The following is a 21150-nucleotide window of genomic DNA, read 5'->3' as shown; positions in this document are numbered from 1 at the left end:
GCGATCTAATCCGATCCAGCATATACTGATATGGGTTGACCCGAATCCGAAATAGACATCGGGCGGGATGGTTCGGTGCCACTTACTTTGTTCGATTTGGGTAGTCCGGTCCAACCAATATTCACACACTCCAACCCGACCCGGTACAAGTCAATCTGGGTCTACCTGAATCCAAAACGGTTTTGGGCTGGATGATTCGGTCTCCGCATGCTTTGCTTGATCTGGACCGTCCATCCAACTAATATCCACACGACCTGACTCGAATCCGGACCCACCCGATTTAGCTACATTGACCCGGTTTGGGTCAACCAGTCCGGTCCCGAACCCATGCACAAACTTGATATGGTCTGGTCCAAGTCAATCCACCATTGACTGAATCGGTCCAGTTCGGTCCGATCCGATTGGATCGATCCAGATCTAAACGGTTCAACCACCCTTGAACCTAAGTGATTTAAGTTGGTCAGACCGGTTTGAACCTAAGTGGTTCGATCAAACCCAGAACCCGAACATAGTCAAATGGCTTCGCTGCTTGTGTAAAAAAATGCATGCAATGTGATTTGAACCTTCACCACTTGTGTGAATAAGAACTAAAATAACCACCACGCTACAACCAACTTATTTGTTAAAAGAGAGTTTGTTTTTTAGGTCCATAAACGGCTTCTGGCGGCTGCTTCTTCAAGATTTGTCATCGTTCTTCCACCGCCACCACCACCACCACGAGCACTGTCAAGGTACTGGGTTGAGAAAAAATTGGTCTTTCTTCCACCGTCGTTCCTCCACCGATAACTTTCATTTCTTCTTCCTTTAGCAAATTGGTCTCAGCAACCAAACACAGGTGATAGGGTTGAGAAAAAAAATTCCCTTCTCATCCCGTCCCATCTCATCTCATCCTTTATCAGCAACCAAACAGACCATTAATAAGCACTTCATTGAAGTAAAATGAATGAAAGAGAAGCATACTAATGGTTTATATTTAATTGCATCATACAAAAAGCCACAAGAGGCAATTAACTAATGAAAGAGACGATTATTCTCCATCCAATTAATTTAAGCAATATTAAATATAATTTATATTTTGAGGGTAAAGTTGTTTTTGAAAATCAATTCTACATATTAAATATGGTATTTAATGCGTGTTACTTCCCCAAAAGGCAAAAACACTCAGGGAGTATAAATAATTCAGTTAGCTTAGAAAGAGGTCACTTATCCGAGTATGTATATTTGCCCATGTTCTTTTTTGTTAAATTTACTTGGGTAAATGAGACCTTTCAACTTCCCCATGTTCTTTTGTTTCACCTACTTTCCTAGATAAGTGGTTAATTTTCTATGTTTAGTCATTTTTACCCTTGGGTCCAGGTCCATGCTTTTTGAATTATATTTTTTAATGGACATTTTTTACATATTATATTTTGAGCATTTACTCTCCACTTGGAAAAGTTAAGGGTAAGTGATACCCAAGGGAAAGGCATTTACTATGGGTTCCACCTAAATCTTAAAAAAGAACATTAGAGAGTTGGTCAATAGGAATCAAAATCCCATTGGTGGACTTCCCCCTACCAAAATCTGCGAAACGAATGAGGCCTTAGTGTTTTCATATCTTTCTTATTTTTTAACCCCCATCCTCTATCTACATCTTTTATGGAGCATAATTATGTTCAGTTTATAAATTTTTAATAAATAAAAATACACTATGAGAAGGCACATGGAGGACTTACCTAGTTACTAAATAAATAGTATTTACATAGATCACATGGGAACAGTCCTCCCAAACGTATAATAAAAAGTTATAACTATGATCATCATAAAAATATTTTAATTTTTCTTTATTAGCAAGCCGATCTTGAGGTATTTGCTCTGCAATACATACATACATAACATATACAAACTTCTATAGTTATTTCCTATAAGTTAAAACAGTAGTCAAATTCAATATTTGATGGGTCCAATATTTATTATATGATGGGCCCAAGACTCCAATACAATAATTATTTATTTATTATATGTATTTTCCAACTCTAGAGAAGGGGAATTGAATGGCTTTTTCGCTTTGAAAAAATAGTAAAGTGATAATTCATGGTTAAAGTTGGAAAATACATGGAAAGAAAGAAAGGAGCTAGAATTGGCCTAGGAAAAGGTACAATTTAAGCAATCATCAAGTCATCGACTCTATAGGGACAAACTATGTGAAAGATAAAGGGAATCTATGTCCTATCAATAATGAGCTCGTGGTCATTCTAGGAATAGGAACCTCCTGAAATCATATTTTTCTTTTATCTTTTTATCATATAAGGTCCGTTCGTTTTTTCGAATCACGTTATTACCCAGGTAATATTTCCCATAAACCACTTACCAGGTAAGTGGATTTACTCATATTCTTTTTCTGTTTAATTTACCCAGGTAAATGAGATTCTTTACTTTCCCATGTTTTTCTGCAACATCCACTCTCCTGGGTAAGTTGGTAATTTTTGTTCACCTCTTGCCAATTAACAATGGCCGCTCAATTACAAACAGAGAAGTCACATATTAAGCTCCTTATGTAAACAACCGCTAAAAAGACTGCTAGAGAAAGGATGTTCACGGTCACTGACCCATAAATCTGCAACAAATAACAAACAGATATTAGTCTCACAGTAGCAACTCTTCCAGATTTGCAGATCCATAAGTATTGTTTCATACACAATTTGGTTTCAGTAATGCCCTTAAAAGCTTTGATATTCTATAACAAATAGTTCTAATTTCACATAATCCTTTAACACGTTGATATGATTTGTTGAATTATTCTCCTTCCTTACCAATCATTACTTACCTTCATTCAGAAAACCAAATCTCAAAACATCCCAACATAATAAATCAGGAAAATAAAAACACAACAAGAACAGATAAAGAAAGATTATGCTATCCAATTACATATCTAGGATATCTGTATCCAACTTGAACTCGGTTAAACAAATTCCAAACTGGATTAAGACATCATGAATTCTTAGCAAATGAATTAAAAAGAATTTCATAAATCTATGCCTTGCTACTTTACAAAAAGACAGTTCTTGAATCAATTCTACTAAAAAAATATGTAAAATACATTCAGATATCTTTATGGTAAGATTGTTAGATCCGGTTTCTATCAAATAAATTTGAGTGCATCTAAACTCAAATCAATAGATCAAACAGATGTATTATTGATATCCATATTTGACTAAGCAGATCTAGGCCATGATCTGATTCACAAAATGACTAACGTAAAGCATATGTTTTGATTACACAACCTGCTTTCTAAATAAATCTTAATCAAGTTAGCAACTAACAAACCAACAGTATATTTGGAAAGGTCATATTTTATACAAAAGCCTGAGTTCTAAACACGTCTTTGACAAGTAACTGTTACTAATCATATTACTCGCATAACCACCCAAAGAAAAGGAAATAAGAATCCAAAAAGAAAAAGAAGAATTGAAGAAAAAACATAATATTTGGCCATAACATTGGCCTTACAAAAATTAGAAGCTAAAAAATACAAGTTCTGATTTTGTAAATTAAGAATATGGAATAGCACACCTTTAGTAGTGCCCTATCATCATCATTTACATATCCAAATTTTCCCATCTCCAGGTGCATCAATATTGTTCAATATTTGAGAACCTCTGCCACAACCAAACATGAAAGAAGACTTACAAGGTTTTAATCATCTTTTAAATGGCTAACTAACTTAATACTCTACTAAGATGGGACTATTAGCAAGGTTTTAACCATATACCTGCAACCTGACATTCTGCAAGTAACTGCTAGCAAAGACTTACAAGACAAATCTTAATCATTTGGCACTGAAAGTCTAACAAGGTCCTTTTATGTTTTAATTCTTTTTTGAGATTATATATGGATACAGAATACAAAATGAGAGCATAGGTATTGATCAAGTTTTAAGTGAATTTGATCTGGCCACATTTTAAGAGCATAGGTATTTTTTGAGATTATGTTTTAAATCTTAACCATAGATAAGTGAATTTGATCTGGCCAAATTTTAAGTACCTAATGAACTCAAAATAAGAAACCAGAAGAACATTTAACTCTATACAGAAGTGAAACTAAGAGTGCCTATGTTCAACGTTTCAAAATAAGCAGGTGCAATGGCGAAAATAATAGCAGATGAGCCATTTAACTCTTTGTTGTATAAAGGTACATATCTGGCGGATCGATATCTCAGGTTGCATTGCAGCAAGCTTGCTAGATGGTCTAGAACTAGAAGGCCCACTACCTACCAGATGTTGTGTGCTGTTACTAGAACCAAAGACCAAACCAAATTGATGTTTTCAAACCATCACTGATTGCTTTTTCTTGGTTTCTCAGATTTTAGCCAATAGGTCAGCTGAAGATAAAGTCTTACCTGCAGATGATCCAGCTACAAAATCTCTCAATATGACAACAACAACAACAAATAGTTATTGGGCAAGGTCTTTATATTTTCCACAAACAACACTCTCTCAAGATAAGAAAGCCTACAACTGAAATTAATGGTTGATCCTTGTATATGCCCTCATACATGCAGTGAAATTATGGATAGAACTGAAACTTAATGCAACAAAAATTTGAAGTTTGGAACATGAACCGGGACCCCAATTTAATATCTGTTCGAGACATTGAGGCAACCCATTTTAGGTTAAGGCCTGAAAAGTTTTACTTTCCCTTGATGTTTCATGTAACTTTTCTTTGGGATTGACAGTTGGAATTTTATTAAAAATCAAACAAAGAGGACCATGAGGGCTAACAAGGAAAAAATATCATGGTGGGGGAACCACGATATTTTTGACGATCTATTCCATTATAGATAACAGTGATAATCCACGAAACGAAAAGACAATTTCTAATTCTATTGCAAGATGACGAGAATGGCAATTGACAAACACTGATTCTGTGAAATAATCATTTGCAATACAAAACAAATCACAGAATTCATTTTACAAGTGGTGAGAACGTAATAAAAAGGGATTAACAACAATTATAAATGTAGAAGAAGAAACCTATGAAAAAGAAAAATGGTGCGATTTACCCTCTGTAACTCCTTATCGTTTCAATGGATGAAAAAAATATTAACAATGACGGTCACTTTGCGGAGCAGCGGCAACAAGTGAGAGTATCATCGCCGGCGACAAAAGAACGGTGAACATGAGGGAGAAACTCTTCAACAGTAGGCAATAGTGATTTTTGGGAGAAGGAACGATCGAAGCGGAAAGGCTTTCGAATTTTATATGTTTGTGGGGGGCAATTTTGACATTTTAACCTTTTTCCATTTACCTTCCATTCGGGAAACCAAACTTACCCGACTATGAAAATGATACCATTTACCCGGTAAGTGATACCCGGGAAGATGATATTTACCGTGGATCCCACTTATTTTTGAAATCCGAACGTGGGTAAATTGGTCAATGGTATTGTGAATTGCATTGACCAACTTTCCCCTTATTCACTTAACGAAAAACTAACATGCTCATAATATTTTATTTTTGCGCATGTTTGGTTCGGTGGATATTTTCTCAATAAACGCACCACATCAGCGCCATATGTGCATTTACGTTTAGTGGGGATGAAACCGCTGTTTGGTTATAACGTTGCATTGTCAAGCAGTTTCTCCGGAGCTTGTCACTATCGTTCACATGGTCTTCAGATTTTTCACATTGTTTGCGAAATAAATTGAGTTGGAGTATATCTTTAGATTTGATCTCTTTATAAAAACATTATAAATATTTTCATGCAAGAGTATTTTATCTATAAAAATATCATTATTGAAGGGATAATATTATCCCATCATATCACACGCCTAAGAAAATGATTTATCTAAGTATTCGGGCATTATTTACCTAAATAAATGAGCCATTAAGGAACCGAAAGAAAACACTATAAATATTCACATGCATGAATATTTTATCTATAAAGATATCATTATTGAAGGGATAATATGTGTCCCATTCATATGTTATCCAAGTCTTAGGGCATTACTTACCCAAGTAAATGAACCATGTAGGAATCATTGTTTATTGTTAGACCCACAAATACTAAAACACAAACACAGGTTTCTTTTATTTTCATGGGATCCACCAACTTATCCGCTCTATTTACCAGAAAACAAGCATGCCCAAAGTAGAAAAAGGGTTTACGATTTTAGTGTGGGTTCTGTTTTGAAAATTTGACTAGCTTCAAGATTCAAAAGAATGAATCTCAATATGATGAGTTGTTAAATTTAAAATCAGAATAAAGCGGGCAGCCCATCTCTTACCAAGCATGTTTTTCGCCAATCCTCTACTAGGAGTGCAAGTTTAAGAACTTGTATAAAGATTTTATACTGCAGCGTGCTCATACTTTGGGCCAGCAGGCCATTCAAAAGATGACAAAATCTCTACATGAGCCCACTCAAAGGATATTACAACACGTTCTTTCTACATCCCCACCCACAGTATATTACACCACGTTGACAATATCTCTCTGTTGTCATCGATGGGGACACGGTGATAGCGTCTTGTGGGTAGGAGATTAAACAGGAGTGCCCAAATTGAACCCCTATCTTTAGTCTATGCTTCAGACTTCTCTCTTTTTGAAGGAGATTGTAGCCATAGAAGCAGCTGGTGTTCTCCTTTATTTTGATGAATGAATTTGTCTCTGACTTTTTTTTTTTTCAGAAATCAGAATAAAGAAGAATCATAATATCAACCTCAATAGAGCTTTCGAAGATAAAATAGGAAGTAATATTGGTATTGATGATCGAAATTTAAGGGGAATTTGAAAACAAAAACAACTCTCTCGCATCAACATGGGCCAACACATTAACATTAGCACAAGCTCTAATTTTAGTCACTTGGTCAGTTCCCCCGCTCCACACCCCCAGCCAGGCTTCGATTTGAATATGGCCAAAATTGATTCAATAGCAAAAGAGCACATTTTCACTATAAAATGCCAAAACTTGATTCTTCTTCTACCTTTTTTTTTGTTTTTGAAATTAGGGTTCGACTATATATGAAAAAGATAGGATGTGGGAAAAACATCTACCCAATCAACTGAAATCATAAATATGGTATTTAATTAGGTGTTCACTGGTGGGTTTTGATTGATCAAAATTCTTTTGAGATCATGTCTTTTCTACATCATAGATTTTTATTTGAAATTAAGTTTATCTTTTCCCTTTTTAGAGTGAAGAGAGATTAAGATATGAGGAAAGTACGTAATTGGTTTTACAATATACATTTGCTCAATTTAAGAAAAAAAATTATTAATCAGCTCTTGATAACTAAAGAAACTTTCATTCCTAGGGCTTCCTTAGGTTCAGTTTGGAAGTAGTACAAATATAAGTATTTAGAGTGCAAAGCTATGTATTTTGTATATATTTATATTGTACATATTTACATTTGTATTCCTTCTAAACTGAGTCTTAGCTTGTATTTGGTTGTAATACAAATAAATTTGTACTGATGCAAAAACTATGAGAGTGCAAATGATTTAAGTGTAAATTCTGATCTATTTTTGTTTCAAATCTTAACTTATTTTATTTGATTACAGTACAAATAAAGTAAAATCCCAAATAAAATTAAACAAGAATTTAATTTTTTTTAAGCATCCAATCAAATATTAAGTTTTATAAACTATAACTTGATTTCGTGATACTGAAATTCTAACTCAACCAAAAAAAAACTTAAGATCGTGATAACATATTTTACTATATCTCTGTATTTCATCAAGGAACTGAAATGAAATCTACTTTATACTTGAGAAAATATGAAGATTTCTTTGTGATAATATCTTGAGACTAATGAAACCACCAAATATCAACTCTCAAGTTTCTAACCAATTTATTTTTGAACAGGATTCCGTGGAAAGATCCATTGGTTGTTCTGTGTCATGGTATGTGATTCGACTATTAATGATACGGATCTATTCTACAATAATTGCGATTGCGAAGATAGATCTCTCTCTTTCCCCCTTGAATCTTGATCAATGCTTTCCCCTTTATTGAACTCTGGGAGAAGGAAGGTTTTGAAACCTTTGGCTATTCAGCAGCAAACCCAGATTTGGTTAATGGTAAAAATAAAACTCGAATGAATAAGGCTGTCATTCCCTGCAGCTGCATGGCATCAAGCTACTGTGAACTTGTAAGGATAGTGGGCCCATCTTACATAATGGATAGAAATCAATAAAGGATTATGTGGGCCACCTACCTTACAAGCTCACGTGACCACACAGGAAAAGAAAAGTTATAATGAAGTAGCCAACCACCCACCTAGCAGTAGCAGTAGTACCAGTGAAGTGGTGACATCAAGCTTCTATTAACAATGACTATAATGCATTGGTTATGGTCCATAGGCTCTGTTGGCCCATCCCAGTTATAGGAGGCCCATGAACTGAAGATTTGATTTGGATTGAGGTATTAAAGGGAAAGTGCACATGTTCTAAAATTCTACATAGAGTAGTACTTCCGACTTCCGACTTCCGACTTCCGAATTGGGATGCAGGCTACCCCGAGACCGAGAGTTTCCTGATCGGGTCAAGCAAGGAGCTTCCCTACATGAGATTAGGATCCCACCACTTTGGTGACAAGGAGGGATATGGCCGATATGATCCAACCATTCATCACTCATCAGATAAGGGATCCACTGGGTGGGCCATGTACAACCCTGCACTGAAGTCAACTGGCACGAGGCAAAGGATCATCATAACTCTGTTATCTTTCACTTTTATATATATATATATATATATATATATATATATATATATATATATATTCGGGTCCACAACCTCATGTTAGTCAATAGTCATACAGCAAATTTACATTCATGAATTGATGCTTTTTTTTTGCTACCAAATTTGACATTCATGATTCATTGATTCACGTTTTTCTGGTTCTGGGAAATGGACCTTTAATCCACTCCCAGTAGTGCATATATAATATTAATTGTTAATCCAAAAAAAAAAAAAACAAAACAAAAGTAACCAAGTTTCTTATTTTTCATGAACATTTGCTTGCATTCCTCGTATATACTAAGGTTTAAAATATTGATACATATTGGCCTGTATCATTTCAGGACCCTTTTGATATATTCTTATAGTGAGTGTATCGAGGGTCTGACCGGTTTAGGGGGTGAAAGAGCCCTAAACCAGTCCTTCTGAATTGATTCAGAAAAAAAAAAAAAGTAAAAAAATACAATATCAATTCACCCAATACACCCCTATCGGTGTATCGATATTTTAAACCTCGATACATACTACAACATCTGCATGCAGTCGGAATTTTATCTTGAAGGGCTTTAATGGTTACCTACTCTTGAATCTCCTTCAATCAATGTATCGGAGTTGATTTTGTTATTCTGTGAGCTTCCAAGCCAAGGCAGCCGCTCATCTCAGCTACAGATATGAACGAATTAATACCTGCACTACGTACCCATAGAAGTTTTTAACCCTCTTCCATTTTGATCATCCAAATGCACAGCTCCCATGCATCTTCTTTTCTAGAAACATCGAAATTGATTTTTATCTGATTTTCCTTTGGATCGAGGAGACCACTTCATCCATCCTTTTATTTTGTTTTTTTTTTTCTCCAACAAATTATATTCATTGACGTAGCCAGCCAGCTACTTTAATAACAATTTCAGTAGCTAGGATTATAGTTAATCTTATCATTGCAATTTTTCCATAAAGTCATGTTTGGGAGTGTTTAAAAATAAGTATTTATTTAGGTCATTAAACACTTATTGGTATTTGAGAAATAAGTCCAAAAAGAGTGCTTATTTTAACTTATTTTTTAAGCCCAAATTTTCATCTTTTTTTAAGTGCTTATTCAATTTTTTTTTCTTCCAAAATTATCCCTAGTTGAATATTAAAATGCCACTTATAAAATTATTCCTAGTTGAATTTTATAAAAGTACTTTTATGTTATGAAAGCATTTTTATGCTTTTATGAAGTGCTTTCCATAAAAGTACTTTAATAAAAATGCTTTTGTAAAAATGTTTTCATAAAAGTACTTTAATAAAAGTGTTTTTATAAAAATACTATCACAAAAAGTGTGTTCAAAAGGTATATTTTAAAAATTTAAAAGAAAGTGAAGAACAAAATAGTCAGAAATGCTTATTAGAGAAAAATATGACCAAACGCCTAATATAGGATAAGTGCTTGTATTAAAAAATAAGCACTTGAAAAAATTGGGTGCCGATTTTTAAAGATGGCATAAGAATCACAGCATAAAGCTTACTTTTTCCCATAAATTTTGGGTAACTCTTGCTTAGGTTTTGGTCTATCATTTTAGTTTTGTCCACCACAACAAGAATAGGTTCTCATCTTGCTCGGCTTTTGGAGCTGGGGCTTGGCCCCCAATAATACCCCACGTTTGGGTATGGCTAGGCATTGGACATGCTTTTTCTGTGTCGCCACACAGTTGACATGCATTCTGGTTCACAGTTTATACCCTATTGAAATAATAATCTGTGCTGCCAAGGTTGGGATGCAAATGGAAACTTGAGACAAATGCATTCAAAGTTAATCTGATTAATTGCATCCAGTTTGGAACTTTGGATTGCACTGCACCCAAGACCCAACAAACAAGAGCCGGTGTATCTCTTTAAGAGTAAGAGCAACAAGTCTATGTATTCTCTGATCTCGCATTCTACTTGGACATTCCCACATGACGGTGCTGCACTTAGCTATGTGTTAATACATCGATGCCATTTGTCAACCGTATATTTTTGTCGACTGTGTCAACTAAAAGGGGTGCAGCAGCATAAATGTCATCGACAGGCGGCCCATTCTATTAATGACATCTGACCTACCTAGGGTTACAAATTCCATCCCTTATCCCAATAAATTTCATTGGTTTATAATTTACATTGCATTATATTATAAATGCACCCCTAATCTATCTTTGTAATACTGGGTTGTTGTTCGTTAATCCAACACCACTTCACCATATGTAAAGTTTAATTACATTCGAGGTCGAGGCTGTATCATGTATGATGTATGTATTTTCTGTTACATGGGATGGTGAGTTGGTGACTACCTTTTGATTTTCCTAGGGATCTATTGTGTTTGGATAAGCTTTTTGAAAGTAATTTCGTATTTTGCATGATACGTAAAACATGTGCGTCATAATCTGATAATGTGCATAAAATTATTGAAACCAAAATACTAATACTTGTACAGCAAGAATAGGATTATGCTTTGTGTTTCGATGCATGGCTTGGGACATTTTTTTGCTTTTCCGCAAAACCTAATGGTATGAACATATATACGATCAAAGCCTTCCCATATGCCATATTTTTAAATATTGATCCAATGACATGGCATTTTTATGCCACATATTTAGAATTGCCACATGGCGCACCTTTTTTCCAGCTACCCAACAGGTCATGATTTTCTTTTTTTTTTTTTTTTTTTGAGTTGGAAATAATTTCATATATAGTTGCCATATCATAACCATGATCATTTTTAACATCTATTTTATGAACCACTGGCTTGGCTGATTTAATGCCAGATGGCAGCTCAAAAAGGGTTAGGCTTTTTGAAGATATATGAATAATTGGAATGAATATGGCACAAATTTTACACCGATACGTGAATTTTTTTCATGTCAACTGTGGTAAATAAAAAATACGTTACGATTATTCCTTTTACTGGCAAAAAGCTTGTTTTAAAAACAGTATTTGCTAAATTTCATAAAAAACACAATAAAATTACGAAACATAATTATTTCATGGTCCAAATTCTAAAAACACAATGGCAAAGATTTATCCAAGCAAAATCACTTAATTCCTCTCTATTAATTTATTTATTTGGTTGTCTAATTTTGACTTTTGAATAAATCTTTTTTTTTTTTTTTTCTTTAGACTGTGTCTGCATATAAATGCGGGTTCAGTGATTATTGCACACTTAACATCCAAATAAACTCACAAACTTGTCGGTTTACGTCAATCTTAATCTTAGAGTACTAACAACTATTTCTATTCCATTTAAATTCAGGCCCTTTTCTCACCCATGTTTTGCATCATTAGTTGTGAAACCAGAAGAGTGTAAAATAAAGTAAAAATCCGGTCACACCTTCCAAACGCAGCTTTATTTAAAAAAAAAAAAATTGAGCTAATATCAGATTATCAGTGTGAATCAACGAGTGGACTAGAGTGGCTGGTCACTGGATAGACGTTAAGACGTGAAATCTGAATGGTGGAATTTGAAAACATTCAGTTAGCACAAAAAAAAAAAAGGACGCTCCGCGTTGGGCCAAAGAAGTAGGATGATGAAATAATCTGCTCTGGGCCGTCCGATCTATCTTTTCGTAAAGAAAAACACATGGTAATCATGATCCACGTCATACACGTTAATCAATCACTACTCGAGCAAGTCAACTAACTAATGAATGTTGAAATCTCTCCCTCTCTCTCTCTCTCTCTCTCTCTCTCATTCGAAAAAACAAAATAAATGCGAATGCGGGTAGAAAAACACACAGTAACACGCGTCTTCGACTCGCCGATCTCTCGACCGAAATTGGCCGACCTTCTGAAGCGATTGCACCTTCCAGTACCATCTCTCTCTCTCTCTCTCTCTCACTCTCTGTGCAGTCTGTGACCAAGGGTCGAGGAGAAAACCAACCAACCCCGGCCCAAAGAAGATGAAGTCGAGGTAGCTTTTCTTGACTCAAAAACCCCGCAGATTGAGTATTAACCTCGCAAAATCTAAGAAGCATCAAGAAGGCCGGAAGACTCGGATTTACGGATGCAGAGGAAACCCTTTCTCTAGTTATGCTTACGCTCAAAACCAGGCTATTTTGAACAACTTTGGTGGGCTCATTTCGCTACATCTGCACAATAAGAAACCCGGAAGAAGGGATCAGAAGAAAATAACAGACGTTGCCGTAATTGCCCTTGAAGCATATTGTTCTTCCGTTCATCCGTTGTTCTTCTTCAATGGGACGTCCCCTGCTGTCCTTATTAGCCTTTCTGGTTATGGAGATTATTGGCATTTCTCCTCTGCTGGTGCGGTCAGCAAAGTCTTTGCCCCAACAACGGTTACTGTCCGCGCCACAACCTCCGATATCTCCTCCGGCTTCACCTCGACCGCCTCCGCCTTCTTCCCCACATTCTCAGCCTCCACCATCAACCTCGGAATCACAACGGCAGCCAGGCAGTTCTCTTCAACCCTCAAATTCAGAGATTCCTCCTCCGCCATCGCCCTCGCGACCAACACGGCCAAACAGTTCTTCTGGACACTCAAATTCAGTGCATCCTCCTCCCTGTCCCCTTCCCCCACATAAGCCATGCACTACAAAATCACCGGATTGTCAACGTAATAAGGGGTGCCAATGTGGACCATACTGTTCAAACAATCACACAAGAGGACCTCCTCGAAAGATCAATACTGGGAAGAAAATTGGTGTTCTGTTTGCAGGGATTGCCGGGATCCTGCAGGTTGCTGTTGTGGGGTTTCTGGTTTTCAAGAGATGGCAGATTTCAAAGATGAAGCACAAATATGGAGTTTGTTCTTGATTTCGGGAGCCAGGTTTTTTATTCTCATTATTCATTTGGTTGATTGGGCGGTTCTGGATTTTGGGACATGGGGTTTGTCCTTGATTTTGGGACCCAGTTTTTTACTCATTATTCTTTCGGTTGGTTGGGCTGTTCTGCACTTGAAAGCATTCGAATTCGCCATTGATGGGATTCTTTGGTGATCTAGGGGGTTGATTGGAGCCGGAACATTTTTTTTTCTGACTGATGCAGCAGTTATCACTCCGCCCTTCCTGTGATTGTGTAGATGGGTAAGCTTGATTCTTTTTTCCTTTCTCTTACATTAATCTTCTGTGCATTCAACTACACGATTGTAATTCAAAACAGAAAGAAGAAAGAACTTTTTTTTTCCAGATTTCCCCTTTAATTGGTTGCTACTCGATGTTTCATTTTATTGTTACCTCTGTGATGGTGTAACAGAATTAACAATTATGAAATAGTGATGAGGATTGAGTATGTTAGGACTCGGTTTGGTTTGTATAATGACGGTTTATATAATTGATAATCATCGTATATTCGACCTTAACTACTGCTGTTCAGTGCTGGTGCTTATTTTGCAATATTCTTTTATAGGAATCTGTAGTAAGTAAAACTATTTTTTTCTTCATCATTTTCTCTGTTAAGAGTTGGAATGACAATCAACTAGGAAGGGAAAAGAAAAAGGGAAAAATAAGGGGAAACACATAAGTACCTTTTGCTTGCAACAAACCATGCTCTTTGAAAGGCATATGGATCGAACTGCCTACGCTCCATGATTCTTCAGGTAATTAAAAGATGCAATTTTTTTTCTCGGGTGCTGGGTGAGTCGGGGATTTTTCTTCATTCCAAGCAATGAAACTTTTGATTAAATGTTACCACGGGAATTTAAGGTGACTTTTCCATGAATGGAATGCTACAGCTGTATGCAGATTTTTAAGTTCATATCTCAATCATCTATTTAAAGTTTCTACATTTTATTCACTTCATAGGAAGGTGTGGAGTCAGTCACTTCTGCAAGCTCAACACCATATTGGGATTTGGGAAGAGGACTGTCCCGGGAGTGGATAATGTGTCTTCAATTCGAACTTCATTACATCATCTGTTTGCATAGATATTTCTGTCATTAGGTTCCCATAAAAAATGTGGCACCAAAAATATGGTAGAATGCCGGTTCCAAGAAGTGCCCTAGCTGTCTTTTATGAGTTCTAATATGGTTCTTTTTTTGGTTATGAGTTTTAGCATGTTCACACGCTTGTATACTATCTCTTATTGATAGATGTTGCTTGATTAGTTGATCTTTAACATATTTCTTATTATTTATTAAAAGTAGTCATTTCTTGACTGAAATATTCGCACTTAAACAAGAAACCTTGCTATCTCATACATATGATATTTCACATCCATTTATAGTTTTTCATGTAAGCACCGATAAGAGTTCTTATTGTGTTCCTCTTTGCTATTATATAACATTTGAATTTGAGAGAATATTTTCTTTCTTCCTTTTTAATTAACAGCAATTACTTATTAAAAATTTGAAGGAAAAAGAGAATTAAAATAATCAAATCCCTTGAAGAAAGGAAGACAAGACCAAGTAAATGCCTCACAACATAAAGAAGCTAAAAACCTAGTCCAAGTGGGGATTACCAATTTGTGAAAGACTTATTTATCAGTTGAATAGTTCTACATGTCATAGTCACCAGGTGGTTATTTTCTGATACAATGGAGTGGTGAAATGGGATACGATAGCTGTACCCAAATGGATTGGAAAAGGATTTGTTGTTAAGTTGTTTACAGGGAGGAAATTGAGCCCCATTTTTTTTCTACTGCACAAGGTCTTGAATATTAGAGAGATATGATTGCGGCGTTCTCTTTGTAGGCCTAAAAGTCTATGGCATCCAGATATCTAACAGTAAGTATAGAGGTGACCCTTTAGACAGAATACTAAGGTAAGACACTATCTCCCAATAGGTGTCCTTGAGAGGGGGTGTGATGTTCTTCCTTCTTTTCATAGATAATACATGACATGGCATATGGGAATATGTTGACTAGGTTATGTTCCAGGAAGATTTTTGATAGGTTCAAGTTCAAGATCCTTTCCTCTCACTTGCACAGTCTCTTTATCTAGAAAACGAACCAATTACTAGTGTAATCTCATATTTCCACCAGTTTTTCACAGGATTCAACTTTCTCAGTTTTTTTTTTTTTTTTCCGTTTTTGGTAAAACTGTCATTTAAACCAGCAAAAAAGAAGGCCGAAGCCAATACAGCAGCAGGAAGAAAAACAGCAAACTACAGAACCAAAGCTAAAACAACCAAAACATTAACAGAAGAAGAACAAAGACAAAAGCAAACACTTTAAACTCCAGTCCAGTCTGCAACCAAAACACTAGATAACCAGAAGGGGGCAGCATCCGTCCAAAGCTCAGACCCCTGCAGCCCTCTCTGGGCAACAGCATAGGCTTCTCTATTTGCCAATCGCGTCACAAGGAATAAGAGACGTTTGCAAAGCAAGCAATTCTCAGACAGACTTTCTCAGGGGGTTTAGGGATGAAGAAATAATTGACATCACATTATCTCATGGACCCCAAGAATTGGGTTTTGCTGTTTAGCAGTGTATTCTCTCTAGTATAGCTCCCTACATTAGGGTGGTAAGGTTTTTGGAATGGGAAAATATGTATCTTAGATGGATAATGAAGGAATACATTTTTGTTAGCTGATTCTATGGCTTGAAATGGGATGAAGAGAAGGATTTGCAATGTCAGGCTGAGTTCTCTACCATTGTAAAGATCCTGGGGGAGGGGGTGGCGGTGGGGGGTCTTTCCCTCGTAGGCTCCACTTTTTCTGTATATGCTTCTAGCCACAACTGGGAGCATTTCCACATGAAACTATATGGAGGCAACTCTCCTTGGTCTTAAGCCGTGTTTGGTTTGAAGGAAAAAGTAGGGAATGGTAGAGAAACCTTTACAACTTACAAGGCCTTGTATAGGTTTACCTTTTCCTTCAAACCAAACATAGCCTTAAAGACTTCAGGTGGGAAATAGCACTGGAAAATACTGAAATAATCATCAGTACTATTAACCATAGGACGCAAATTGGAACCTTAGCAAATAGACTGTTTCCCAATGCTGATATGATTTCCAATGTTGATGGAGAGTAAATAAACAATTTATGCAGATATTACTTTGACAGCTTACCTGGAACTATATGTTAAGATCTATTTGGATTTTGGAATGACAAGGGCTTCTTCTCGTTGCTTCTTTATGCGAGATTATGGCAGTTTTATCCACTTGGGAAATGGGACAACTAATATGGGGTGCCCTTTCTGTTTATTAACTTGAAGGATGTTCGTAGACGGATAGTATGGCTGTATGGGTGGTTTTGACCAAATCAAAGTTCTAGTGGCTCATCAATATTGATAGCTGAATTATTGACAGGGCAGCTTATTGACTATATATATTTGAGGGTTGATATTACGTGGTAAACTCATATTGGTTGTTAAGGCTGCAACTTGGGCCGGGTTGGCCCGAGCCCAACCCGAAAAAGTCGGGTTGATGCTTGGGTTAGGGTTAGGATTGAAATTTATGAACCCAATTTTACTTCGGGTTGGGTTAGGGTTGACCCCTCGGGCAACTCGACCTAACCCGAACCCAACTCTATAGTACATATCATATATAAATATATGTTATATATATGATATCATACATTGATTTGTTTATATGTATGATAGTTGTATAGCCCCTACTACATACTATCATTTATTTCTTTTAAGATAATCATTTCACTTCATCCTAATTGGAAGTACCAAAACCTTAATGACATTTTTTGTGTTTTTTGAATATTTTATTCTTTATCTCTTCTTTGTTGTTTGCCACCCATAGCTTGCTGCCTATAAAAGATCTATTATAAGCTATAATTCATAATAAACTATAATTATTTCAAACACTTTTTTTTTTTTAATTTTGTACTTAAAAGAACGAATAAAAACATCAACAAACAAATACTAATAAAACATAGGATTAATATATGTCGTGAAAGTTGAGTTAAGATCTGAGATTAAGAAGTTCTACGAGATTTTAGGGGATGGAGAGAAGGTTGGGTTGGATTAGGGTTGAAGGAATTTAGTTAAGGTTAAGGTTAGAGTTGGATAGGTTGGGTTGGGTTAGGGTTAGGGTTGGGGGTTTAGAACTTAGGATTGGGGTAGGGTTGGCCTCAACCTGACCTAACCCGACTCGACTTTCCTTTCCTTTTCTTTTCTTTTCTTTCTTCTTTTGATCAGGGCGGTGGGGACTAACCGGCCAGGGGTAGGTGGACTTGGGACTTAGGAGGTTCTTATATGAATTTCTTTATCATTACCAGCATGGAGAGTATAACGGAAGGCCCAATCATGGGTAGACATGTATTTAGTATTTACTGAATGTTTTACACTTCAGTAATGTAAAGCCAGAAACAATCTCATCAAGTAAGGATTCAGAACCCTGAAATGCTCCGCTGAAGCAAATAATTAAAGAGAGGTTAAGAGTAGAACATGCCAGATAGTGTCGTGCACACGTCCAGAAAACAAGATCAAAGAACTTACGAAAATGGAAGAGTTGAGAGTGGGTTTAGTTTGTAGACTGGTAGGGGTTTCAGCAGTGGGTCTGATACTGATAGCATGGTGCTATATATATGGGAGGTCCTCTGAGTTGATCTGTTCTGGACTCAAGTTCGACTGCATCATTGAAGTAGGGACTTGGCAGGTCCCGAAGTGGGTGAGCTTGGTCGATCCCAACTTGAAATATGAGTTGGGTTTGTGTTGATATCCAACCAATTACAGCCACCCTCATCCCGTCAAACCTCCTTTCCTTGGTGTATAGTACAGGAAAAGCGTGTATTATCAATATCATGATACGACACCGTACAGAGCAATGGAGGTGCTTGGCTAGAGTAAGCTTCAGCCTCTCAAGTCTCAAATAGTGTAACCAATCGCGCAAGTGAGCACGCCAGGGTTCCATCTACATTGCATAGCATAGCAAGTGATATATAATGGTGCGAGCAGAAGATCCGGGCTCGAGGATTGAGGTCACAAAATGGGAAGCTCACCAATTTACCTGGGAAGGGGGTCATAGGTTTCCCTTACGATAAAGGGGAAAACCTTTCCCTACACACTAGCTTTGTCTAATCGTGAAATAATTCTACCCAAAGGACATGTTTCCAATGTATGGCTGTGGTGTTCTAATTGCATAGATGTATATATATATATATATATATATATATATATATATATATATATATATATATATATATATATATATATATATATATTAGTGGGACCCTGTGGTGCATGGGATTTGTTAAAAAATGTAAAATAAAATAATATGGTAAAAAAATAGACTTCACCAATCTATTAGTGTAATTAATGTGATAAAATAATAGACTTCATTAATGTATTTCTATGAAAAAAACACTATTTTAAACTCTTCACATTTTAATTATTTAAAAATACTACTAATAATTATTAAAAATACTGTAAGTATTAAAATATTGTTAATTATTAAAAATACTGTTAATTAACTAATATGGTAATTATTAAAAAATATGAAAAGCATTGTTAACTAATAAATATTGTAACTAACAAAGTATTATATTTATTGAAAATACTGTAATTATTAAAATATTGTATTTATTAAAATATGATTAATTAATAAATTATATAAATACTGTAACTAATTAAAGTAAGGGTAAATCTCTTAAACCACCTATACTGTTTATAAATTTGACATGCAGTACCCTTACTGTTTAGATATTGTCTTGCACAACCCTTAAGTTGATTATCATGGTTCCGTTAACTCTCATTCAGATTGTTAAATCAGGACGAAAAAATTGATTTTACGTTTTTATCCTTCCATTAACTCTCACTCGGATCGAACCCATTTGGTAAATTATTTTCTTACCCTTCCTCAGGGATGATCAAAAGATTATTCTTGCCCCAAAGTTGTTTATCATCGTTCCAGCGGAGAAGATCCACAGTCGTCTCCTACACCTTCTCTAACCCACCACAAAAATACTGAAGACACACATACACAGTATTCAAAATCTCTCTGCAGTCTGGATCCTAATTTATATATCCATGGCTGTAAGTTGTTGCTTGGGAAGAAAGACAGAGGAGGTGTTGCATGCTAAAATGCTGAGGGTGCCGCGAGAAGGGGAGGTGATAAAACAGGGGCGAGAACGAAGGGGAGGAAGAGAGAACCTTCGCCGGTGGTTGCTGTCGCCTGCGATGGCTGTGCTGAGAGGGAGAGAGAACGACGATTGTGCCTGCGACGAGTCATTCGTTCTCTCTCCCTCTCGGCGAAGCTATCATAGGCGACGACAGCCACCGGCGAAGGGCTCCCTCCCTCCCTTTCTCTCTTCCTCCCTTCCTTCTCTTGCCCCTATTTCATCACCGCTACTGTTGCAAGCAGCGGTGATAAAACAGGGGTGAGAGAGAGAACGAAGGGGAGGAAGAGAGAAAGAGAGGGAGGGAGCCCTTCGCCGATGGCTGCCGTCGCCTGCGACGGCTGTGCCGAGAGGGAGGGAGAACGACGACTGTGCCTGCGACGAGCCGTTCGTTCTCTCTCCCTCTCGGCGAAGCCGTCGTAGGCGACGACACCACCGGCGAAGGGCTCCCTCCCTTTCATTCTTTCTTCGTCCCCTTCACTTGCAGCAGCGGCGGTGATAAAACAAGGGCGAGAGAGAGACCACCCAAGAGGCCCCATGACCACACGAACGATGAAACAAACGTACAAACCATGAGCACCACCAGGATGGCACAACCATTGCTGAGATCGTCAGAGTGATCCGTCACCTTGATCGTTAACAACACCGTTATCACCACCTGAGAGAAGAACATCTGGACTCCAGCTTCAAGAGATGGTCTTCTGCAGAAAATGAGAGATTGTTCTGCACAAACCTCTGGTGCCTTCTCTGCCATCGATCGGGACTTCACCACTGTAGTTGCCTCTTCGGTCACGAAGGCATAGGATGGGGAAGAGCATGAGGTTACAGCAGATCAAAAACCTCGGATTGGAGACCATAGCAATGGTCCAGCAATCTCGGACGGTAGAAGACAATGAGATTTTGAGTTGAACGATGTTCTCCTAACTCCTAATAGCAGAGGCTGCAACTTTGTTACCGATGATAGAAGACAACAAGATTTGAAGCTGAACGGTGTTCCCCTCTCTTTATCTATGAATGCCTTTCATTCCTATCTTTTTTTGTTTTTCGTTTTTCTTTTCTTTGTTTAAGGTCAATCGCCGTTGCTGCTGCAATTGAATTGGGTAAATGACCTAGGGTGACAATTTCAGACCCAACCCGTGTGTGTGACTTGTTTAACTATCCATTTATAAGCTTCCATTTACTTGGTTGACTGAAGATGGTTTGACATCACTCAATTCGTTGGGTTGTGAGTACCTGCCAGGTTAGACGCATTTCATTGATACAAGTTCAGCCCTTTTTTCTCATTAATTCACATTATTCCTTTTAAATTCAAATAACTCTTCAATTTAACTCATAATTAACCGTTATAATTAATTGTATGCTCAATCCATAATTAATGTATTTAAGATATGATTAATTGATGGAAATAATTATCAACTGACTCAAGGTACTAATTTCTAGAATTAATTCAATTCAA

General features: G+C 36.7%; 2 long non-coding RNA genes across 2 annotated transcripts; one reads left to right on the top strand and one right to left on the bottom strand.

The window, feature by feature from the left end:
• Positions 1–493: 493 nt before the first annotated feature.
• On the bottom strand, positions 494–5210 carry LOC104609333 (uncharacterized). Its single transcript, XR_737246.3, has 3 exons — positions 5042–5210; positions 2474–2596; positions 494–890 (listed from the first exon to the last, which is right to left on the bottom strand). It is a non-coding gene; the product is annotated as an uncharacterized LOC104609333 (long non-coding RNA).
• A 7085-nt stretch (positions 5211–12295) lies between these two features.
• LOC148790550 (uncharacterized) lies at positions 12296–14892 on the top strand. Its single transcript, XR_016077975.1, has 2 exons — positions 12296–14284; positions 14490–14892. It is a non-coding gene; the product is annotated as an uncharacterized LOC148790550 (long non-coding RNA).
• Positions 14893–21150: the final 6258 nt, after the last annotated feature.

Source organism: Nelumbo nucifera, chromosome 6 (assembly GCF_055504915.1).
Source record: "Nelumbo nucifera cultivar China Antique chromosome 6, China Antique-T2T, whole genome shotgun sequence".
In the NCBI taxonomy this organism is placed as follows: Eukaryota; Viridiplantae; Streptophyta; class Magnoliopsida; order Proteales; family Nelumbonaceae; genus Nelumbo; species Nelumbo nucifera.
This window is presented reverse-complemented; position numbering and strand designations above follow the sequence as displayed.